Raw genomic sequence first — 9,365 nt, 5'->3', positions numbered from 1 at the left:
TGGACATTTTTCAAAAAATCACAAAAAAAACTCACCATCAAGCCATGGAGAGGAACCACAGTCACTGCACGGCCATCCCCAGTTCATCGGGACAGTCAATTATGCATTTCTGCAGTGGTTTTGAGCATGCCAAAGTTGTGATGCTAAATGCCCATTGAATCATATTGCAAATGCGCATCCGTGTATTTGTAATATGATTCAACAGCAAAAAATATCACCAAAGTTGACATGATGAAATCAACACAACGAGCGATGGAGAGGAACCAGGAGCGTTCCTGAGGTCCTCCCGATCTGTGCAAGCCAACCTTGACCCTGTGGCATTAAACCTTCACAGTGAAAAGAAGGTGTTTAGATCAAACTGTGTGCAATGACTTCTCTCCCCATAGGAACACATAGACTATTCTCCAAAATTCAACCAGAAGCCTATGTGGGTTATGAATGCCTTATGAACCTGTCTTCTACAACAATCCATCAGGCTACTGTGAGGTCTACCTGTGTCGATTCTAAGGTTCCTGTGACAACTGGAAGTGGTTAAAAACACCCAAGAGCTATCGTCATATAACCTGCACATAGTGAAAATCACGCAACTCAACCATCTGTCATTCAGTCAATTCTTAAGGTAGAGACTTCTTATTCAGGATTATGTTTATGTATACCCCAAAGACAACGTGTGTGAAGCAAGAGCTTCCTGTGACAACCGGAAGTGGTTAAAAACACCCAAGAGCTATTGTCATATTGCCACCTTCAGATAGTGAAAATCACGCAACTCAACCATCTGTTTCTCAGTCAATTCTTAAGGTAGAGACTTCTTATTCAGGATTCTGTTTATGTCTACCCCAAAGACAACGTGTGTTGAGTAAGAACTTCCTGTGACAACCGGAAGTGGTTAAAAACAGCCAAGAGCTATTGTCATATAACCTGCACATAGTGAAAATCACGCAACTCAACCCTATGTCATCCAGCCAATTCTTTAGGTAGAGACTTCATATTGAGGATTCTGTATATGCCTACCCCAAAGACAACGTGTGTCTATTCTTTTTGCAAAAAAACAAAAACACACACACACAATTTGGCCATAGGGACATAGTGTGGGGCTTAGAGTCTTATACCGCCTTCAATAGTTACTTTCGTTCAAACGATTCAAGAACCGTCAGACCTAGAGCTCCGAAATTTTAGAAACCTGTTCTAGAGCTCAAGTCGATAGTGCATGGTGATTTATGGGGCTCTAGACGGTTCTCGGACCGAGAAACCGGCTCGTGCATTTGCAATATGTTCAATTCATTTTGAATATCACGGACATGGCGACATGTAGAAATGTCCCAGAGTCGCAAGACTAGGTGCATTGAAACCGCCTTGGCCCATAGAGACGGACCCCAATGTCTCTGTCCGATAGCTCATTCAGGGACCCCGTAGTAACGCCCTGAAAAAGTGGATTTTCAGCATCAATTAAGGACATTGCTCGAGCACCGAATGACCTATCGAGCCGAAACTTGGGATTCGGGGTCGCCTCACATAGGCCTACACATAATATCAGAGCTGGACCCGCAGCTATAACGTAACTATGTGTTTTATGTTTTTTTATGGTTAAAATTGAAAGCACTGTGAATTATGGGCCTTCTCTGACATATGTGATAGTTGGCTTCTATACGAGTTGGAAAAAGTTGATTTTGTGTCAGATGCTATCAGTTTGGTGTCAGAATGACATCTAATTGACTGATGGACGCTGACTGCTGTGTGACGAGCAATGGAGAGGAACCAAAGTCACTGCCCGGCCATCCCGAGTTCATCGGGCCAGTCAATTATGCATTTCTGCAGTATTTTTGAGCATGCCTAAATTTGTGATGCTAAATGCCCATTAAATCATATTGCAAACGTAACGCGCTATATTGCAAACGTAACGTGCGTTTGCAATATGATTCAACAGCAGAAAATATCACCAAAGTTGACATGATGAAATCAACACAATGAGCGACAGAGAGGAACCACAGTCACTGCCCGGCCATCCCGAGTTCATCAGGCCAGTCAATTATGCATTTCTGCAGTATTTTTGAGCATGCCTAAATTTGTGATGCTAAATGCCCATTAAATCATATTGCAAACGTAACGCGCTATATTGCAAACGTAACGTGCGTTTGCAATATGATTCAACAGCAGAAAATATCACCAAAGTTGACATGATGAAATCAACACAATGAGCGATGGAGAGGAACCACAGTCACTGCGCGGCCATCCCCAGTTCATCGGGACAGTTAATTTTGAATTTCTGCAGTGTTTTTGAGCATGCCAAATTCGTGATGTTGAGGCCCATTGAATCATATTGCAAATGCGCATCCGTGGACATGGTGACCCGAAATGGGTTACCAGGAGTAATTTTTTAGAATGGTTTTAAATGCCTTTAGGGTGGTGCAAGGGGTGCACGGTTGGGTAGGGAGCACCTTCCATCAGTGCCCATCCAGTATGGGGCGCCCCTAGTCATTTTGGACATTTTTCAAAAAAATCGCTAAAAAACGACAATCCCACTTCTCTCATGTCACCATCAAGCCATGGAGAGGAACCACAGTCACTGCCCGGCCATCCCCAGTTCATCGGGACAGTCAATTTTGCATATCTTTAGTGTTTTTGAGCATGCCAAATTCGTGATGTTGAGGCCCATTGAATCATATTGCAAATGCGCATCAGTGCACATGGTGACCCGAAATGGGTTACCAGGAGTAATTTTTTAGAAGGGTTTTAAATGCCTTTAGGGTGGTGCAAGGGGTCCACGGTTGGGTAGGGAGCACCTTCCATCAGTGCCCATCCAGTATGGGGCGCCCCTAGTCATTTTGGACATTTTTCAAAAAATCACAAAAAAAACTCACCATCAAGCCATGGAGAGGAACCACAGTCACTGCACGGCCATCCCCAGTTCATCGGGACAGTCAATTATGCATTTCTGCAGTGGTTTTGAGCATGCCAAAGTTGTGATGCTAAATGCCCATTGAATCATATTGCAAATGCGCATCCGTGTATTTGTAATATGATTCAACAGCAAAAAATATCACCAAAGTTGACATGATGAAATCAACACAACGAGCGATGGAGAGGAACCAGGAGCGTTCCTGAGGTCCTCCCGATCTGTGCAAGCCAACCTTGACCCTGTGGCATTAAACCTTCACAGTGAAAAGAAGGTGTTTAGATCAAACTGTGTGCAATGACTTCTCTCCCCATAGGAACACATAGACTATTCTCCAAAATTCAACCAGAAGCCTATGTGGGTTATGAATGCCTTATGAACCTGTCTTCTACAACAATCCATCAGGCTACTGTGAGGTCTACCTGTGTCGATTCTAAGGTTCCTGTGACAACTGGAAGTGGTTAAAAACACCCAAGAGCTATCGTCATATAACCTGCACATAGTGAAAATCACGCAACTCAACCATCTGTCATTCTGTCAATTCTTAAGGTAGAGACTTCTTATTCAGGATTATGTTTATGTATACCCCAAAGACAACGTGTGTGAAGCAAGAGCTTCCTGTGACAACCGGAAGTGGTTAAAAACACCCAAGAGCTATTGTCATATTGCCACCTTCAGATAGTGAAAATCACGCAACTCAACCATCTGTTTCTCAGTCAATTCTTAAGGTAGAGACTTCTTATTCAGGATTCTGTTTATGTCTACCCCAAAGACAACGTGTGTTGAGTAAGAACTTCCTGTGACAACCGGAAGTGGTTAAAACCACCCAAGAGCTATTGTCATATAACCTGCATATAGTGAAAATCACGCAACTCAACCATCTGTTACTTAGTCAATTCTTAAGGTAGAGACTTCTTATTCAGGATTCTGTTTATGTCTACCCCAAAGACAACGTGTGTGAAGCAAGAGCTTCCTGTGACAACCGGAAGTGGTTAAAATCACCCAAGAGCTATTGTCATATTACGTGCGCATAGTGAAAATCATGCAACTCAACCATCTGTTTCTCAGTCAATTCTTAAGGTAGAGACTTCTTATTCAGGATTCTGTTTATGTCTACCCCAAAGACAACGTGTGTGAAGCAAGAGCTTCCTGTGACAACCGGAAGTGGTTAGAAATAGCCTAGAGCTATTGTCATAATGCCACCTGCAGATAGTGAAAATCACGCAACTCAACCATCTGTTACTCAGTCAATTCTTAAGGTAGAGACGTCTTATTCAGGATTCTGTTTATGTCTACCCCAAAGACAACGTGTGTTGAGTAAGAACTTCCTGTGACAACCGGAAGTGGTTAAAATCACCCAAGAGCTATTGTCATATTACGTGCGCATAGTGAAAATCACGCAACTCAACCATCTGTTTCTCAGTCAATTCTTAAGGTAGAGACTTCTTATTCAGGATTCTGTTTATGTCTACCCCAAAGACAACGTGTGTTGAGTAAGAACTTCCTGTGACAACAGGAAGTGGTTAAAACAGCCTAGAGCTATTGTCATATGGTCAACCTGCATATAGTGAAAATCACGCAACTCAACCATCTGTTACTCAGTCAATTCTTAAGGTAGAGACTTCTTATTCAGGATTCTGTTTATGTCTACCCCAAAGACAACGTGTGTGAAGCAAGAGCTTCCTGTGACAACCGGAAGTGGTTAAAAATAGCCTAGAGCTATTGTCATATTGCCACCTGCAGATAGTGAAAATCACGCAACTCAACCATCTGTTACTCAGTCAATTCTTAAGGTAGAGACTTCTTATTCAGGATTCTGTTTATGTCTACCCCAAAGACAACGTGTGTGAAGCAAGAGCTTCCTGTGACAACCGGAAGTGGTTACAATCACCCAAGAGCTATTGTCATATTACGTGCACATAGTGAAAATCACGCAACTCAACCATCTGTTACTCAGTCAATTCTTAAGGTAGAGACTTCTTATTCAGGATTCTGTTTATGTCTACCCCAAAGACAACGTGTGTGAAGCAAGAGCTTCCTGTGACAACCGGAAGTGGTTAAAAACACCCAAGAGCTATTGTCATATTACGTGCACATAGTGAAAATCACGCAACTCAACCATCTGTTACTCAGTCAATTCTTAAGGTAGAGACTTCTTATTCAGGATTCTGTTTATGTCTACCCCAAAGACAACGTGTGTTGACTAAGAACTTCCTGTGACAACGGGAAGTGGTTAAAACAGCCTAGAGCTATTGTCATATGGTCAACCTGCATATAGTGAAAATCACGCAACTCAACCATCTGTTACTCAGTCAATTCTTAAGGTAGAGACTTCTTATTCAGGATTCTGTTTATGTCTACCCCAAAGACAACGTGTGTGAAGCAAGAGCTTCCTGTGACAACCGGAAGTGGTTAAAAACACCCAAGAGCTATTGTCATATTACGTGCGCATAGTGAAAATCACGCAACTGAACCATCTGTTTCTCAGTCAATTCTTAAGGTAGAGACTTCTTATTCAGGATTCTGTTTATGTCTACCCCAAAGACAACGTGTGTGAAGCAAGAGCTTCCTGTGACAACCGGAAGTGGTTAAAAACACCCAAGAGCTATTGTCATATTGCCACCTGCAGATAGTGAAAGTCACACAACTCAACCATGTGTCATTCAGTCAATTCTTAAGGTAGAGACTTCATATTCAGGATTCTGTATATGCCTACCCCAAAGACAACGTGTGTCTATTCTTTTTGCAAAAAAAACAAAAACACACACACACAATTTGGCCATAGGTACATAGTGTTGGGCTTAGAGGCTTATACCGCCTTCAATAGTTACTTTTGTTCAAACGATTCAAGAACCGTCAGACCTAGAGCTCCGAAATTTTAGAAACCTGTTCTAGAGCTCAAGTCGATAGTGCACGGTGATTTATGGGGCTCTAGAAGGTTCTCGGACCGAGAAACCGGCTCGTGCATTTGCAATATGTTCAATTCATTTTGAATATCACGGACATGGCGACATGTAGAAATGTCCCAGAGTCGCAAGACTAGGTGCATTGAAACCGCCTTGGCCCATAGAGACGGACCCCAATGTCTCTGTCCGATAGCTCATTCAGGGACCCCGTAGTAACGCCCTGAAAAAGTGGATTTTCAGCACCAATTAAGGCCATTGCTCGGGCACCGAATGACCTATCGAGCCGAAACTTGGGATTCGGGGTCGCCTCACATAGGCCTACACATAATGTCAGAGCTGGACCCGCAGCTATAACGTAACTATGTGTTTTATGTTTTTTTATGGTTAAAATTGAAAGCACTGTGAATTATGGGCCTTCTCTGACATATGTGATAGTTGGCTTCTATACGAGTTGGAAAAAGTTGATTTGGTGTCAGATGCTATCAGTTTGGTGTCAAAATGACATCTAATTGACTGATGGACGCTGACTGCTGGGCGACGAGCAATGGAAAGGAACCAAAGTCACTGCCCGGCCATCCCGAGTTCATCGAGCCAGTCAATAATGCATTTCTGCAGTATTTTTGAGCATGCCTAAATTCGTGATGCTAAATGCCCATTGAATCATATTGCAAACGTAACGCGCAATATTGCAAATGTAACGCGCATTTGCAATATGATTCAACAGCAAAAAATATCACCAAAGTTGACATGATGAAATCAACACAACGAGCGATGGAGAGGAACCACAGTCACTGCACGGCCATCCCGAGATCATCGGGCCAGTCAATTATGCATTCTGAGCATGTCAAATTCATTAAAAATGTTAAAAGCAACAGAGTCCCACTTCTCCCTCATCATACATGACAAGTAGACCATCTGCGTTGATTGATGGCTTAACATAGGGATATATATAATTTGGGCAGTATAAATGCCATTTGGACCATGGTTCACTGACTTTTGGGTTTGGAGACCGACTTCCTATGATCGTACATGGCAAACGGACAAACATACTGATTTGGCACATTCAATACTTTCATACATGTATAATTGACAAAAAAAGAATTGGACATTTCATTTGCACATTTCTAATGGCATTTGGCAAAAAATATAAATATGTCACTTTTGACTTCCTATGAAATCATATTCCAAATGCACAAATCATATGCCTTATGCACAAGCAAATATGTCACTTTTGACTTCCTATGAAATCATATTCCAAATGCACAAAACATATGCCTTATGCACAAGCAAAAACAACCCAAAAAATTATGTCAATAAAATATGTCAAAAGTATGTCCATACAGCTCTTATACATGTGTAATTGACATAAAAATCAAAAAACATTCGAAAAACGGTCCAGAAACCACTTTTTAAGGGTTGAAAGGTTTTCAAAAAATATGTCATTTTTTCAAAATTTGACTCTTGGGACTTGAATTGTGTTACATTTGCAATATGAAAATTCACTGCGGAGAGCTCTAGCTATCTTTTGGATATTTGCTGTAATTTGGCACATGCAATACTTCCACAGGTGACAAAAAAAAGCATTGGATATGTCATTTTGCAAAAAAAAAGACAAAAAAAATGTCACTTTTTTCCTATGAAATCATATTCAAAATGCACAAAACATATGCCTTGTGCACAAGCAAAAGCAACCCAAAAAACGACATCAATAAAAAACGTCAGAAGCATGTTCATACAGCTCTTATACATGTGTAATTGACATAACAATCGAAAAAAATTCGAAAAACGGTCCAGAAACCACTTTTTTACAAGGTGCTAAGTTTTCAAAAAAAAAATCATTTTATCAAAATCTGAGACTTTGGTAAGAATTGGGTATCATTTGCTGTATGAAAATCCAAGGTGGAGCACGCTCGCCATCTAAAGGAAATTTGGGGTGTTACAATTGGCAATTGCCATCGGAAAATTGCCATATGATTGGCCCGGAGATGGGCCGCTTTGGGTGGTTTTTGCAATCGTGTGTATGATTCGTGCTATGCCAATATGTTGCCATGTTATTTTGTGCAAATCAGGGGGGTATTCCCTTACATGTCTTAAAAAATGTTTTACTTTGTTAAATCATTAATACACATTTTAAATGGCTTTTATCAGATTGGTTTTTACAAAATAAAGTTGTTTTAAATAAACAACTTGTACCTTTTCTAAAAAAATAATAATTGTAATGTAATGCTGGTTTTTATGCACTTTATGCCGTTTTTATGTGTAAAAATGAATTAAAAATGTGAGCTGTTTTAAAGGAAAATGCATCAATAAAACTTTTCCAAAAGAAAATCTGTTCTTTTCAGTTTAATATCTGATACGTCCCCTATCTGGGGACCATATATTAAATTGATTTTTGGAACAGGGAGATGGAATAGGGGCTTGCTCCGTCCACTCCACGCATCGACCTGGTATTGCAGTACCTCCAGGAACGGTGCACCCCCTGCCGTTGTGAATATAAACCAGATCAAGTTGACAGGATGGTTTTTGTATTGGAATCATGATGGATATTGGGGTTTTGAGCAAGTCTGTCAATGATGCCTAGAAAGTGGTGGTCAAGTCAATGAATCAAAACAAATTCAAATTGTTTTTGACGCTTTTATGTGTATAAAATGATGTACAAAAAATGTAGATTTTTACATGTTTAGTCATTTAGCAGACGCTCTTATTCAGAGCGACTTACAGTAGTGAATGCATACATTTCATGCATTTTTTTGTACTGGTCCCCCGTGGGAATCGAACCCACAACCCTGGCGTTGCAAACACCATGCTCTACCAACTGCCACAGGGGACTAGATGACGCTGTTTTCAAAGGAAATGCAACAAAACTTCCAAAAGAAAACGAGCTGTAACAAAACATTTATTCTCTCTTGGTCTGGGAGTGCAGAGTCACCAGGGAAACACCATCCTGTTATCTTGATCTGGTTTATATTCACAACGGCAGGGGGTGCACCGTTCCTGGAGGTACTGCAATACCAGGTCGATGCGTGGAGTGGACGGAGCAAGCCCCTATTCCATCTCCCTGTTCCAAAAATCAATTTAATATATGGTCCCCAGATAGGGGACGTATCAGATATTAAACTGATAAGAACAGATACTACACTTGATCTTAGCCAAAAGGCCGAGAAGCGATACCGCAATGCTTTCGGGAGGAAGGTGCCGTTCTCGGACACGTCAAATCCGGTAACGGTTAGACCAAAATCAGCTCTGTAAACTTTACACCAGATATCAAAGATGATGCTGGTAAAACATGCTGCATAGATTGGGATTTGATCAACGTCGGGAAAAGACACTTTTCACTGTTACAAAGTAACACATTGGTAGGATCTGAAATCACGTGGTCATCCAGCCTCCTCCAATCGGAAACGAGACAAATCCTTATTGAGTTTAAACCAGATTTACAGATAAATTGGAATAATAATCTATCAAATACGGGTTGGATAAATAATTTACAGATAATAAAACTAACGTAAAATTTTATATTTTATAAAATATCGCTGGAAGCACCGCTGCTGCCAGAAGGGAACTAA

The 9,365-nt window shown here is 41.0% G+C and overlaps 1 non-coding gene and 1 pseudogene across 1 annotated transcript; one reads left to right on the top strand and one right to left on the bottom strand.

The window, feature by feature from the left end:
• Positions 1–8,107: 8,107 nt before the first annotated feature.
• Positions 8,108–8,280, top strand: LOC115197815 (uncharacterized; annotated as a pseudogene).
• Positions 8,281–8,777: 497 nt separating this feature from the next.
• LOC115197803 (U2 spliceosomal RNA) lies at positions 8,778–8,968 on the bottom strand. Its single transcript, XR_003879061.1, has one exon. It is a non-coding gene; the product is annotated as a U2 spliceosomal RNA (small nuclear RNA).
• Positions 8,969–9,365: the final 397 nt, after the last annotated feature.

Source organism: Salmo trutta, chromosome 7, assembly GCF_901001165.1.
Source record: "Salmo trutta chromosome 7, fSalTru1.1, whole genome shotgun sequence".
Lineage (NCBI taxonomy): Eukaryota > Metazoa > Chordata > Actinopteri > Salmoniformes > Salmonidae > Salmo > Salmo trutta.
This window is presented reverse-complemented; position numbering and strand designations above follow the sequence as displayed.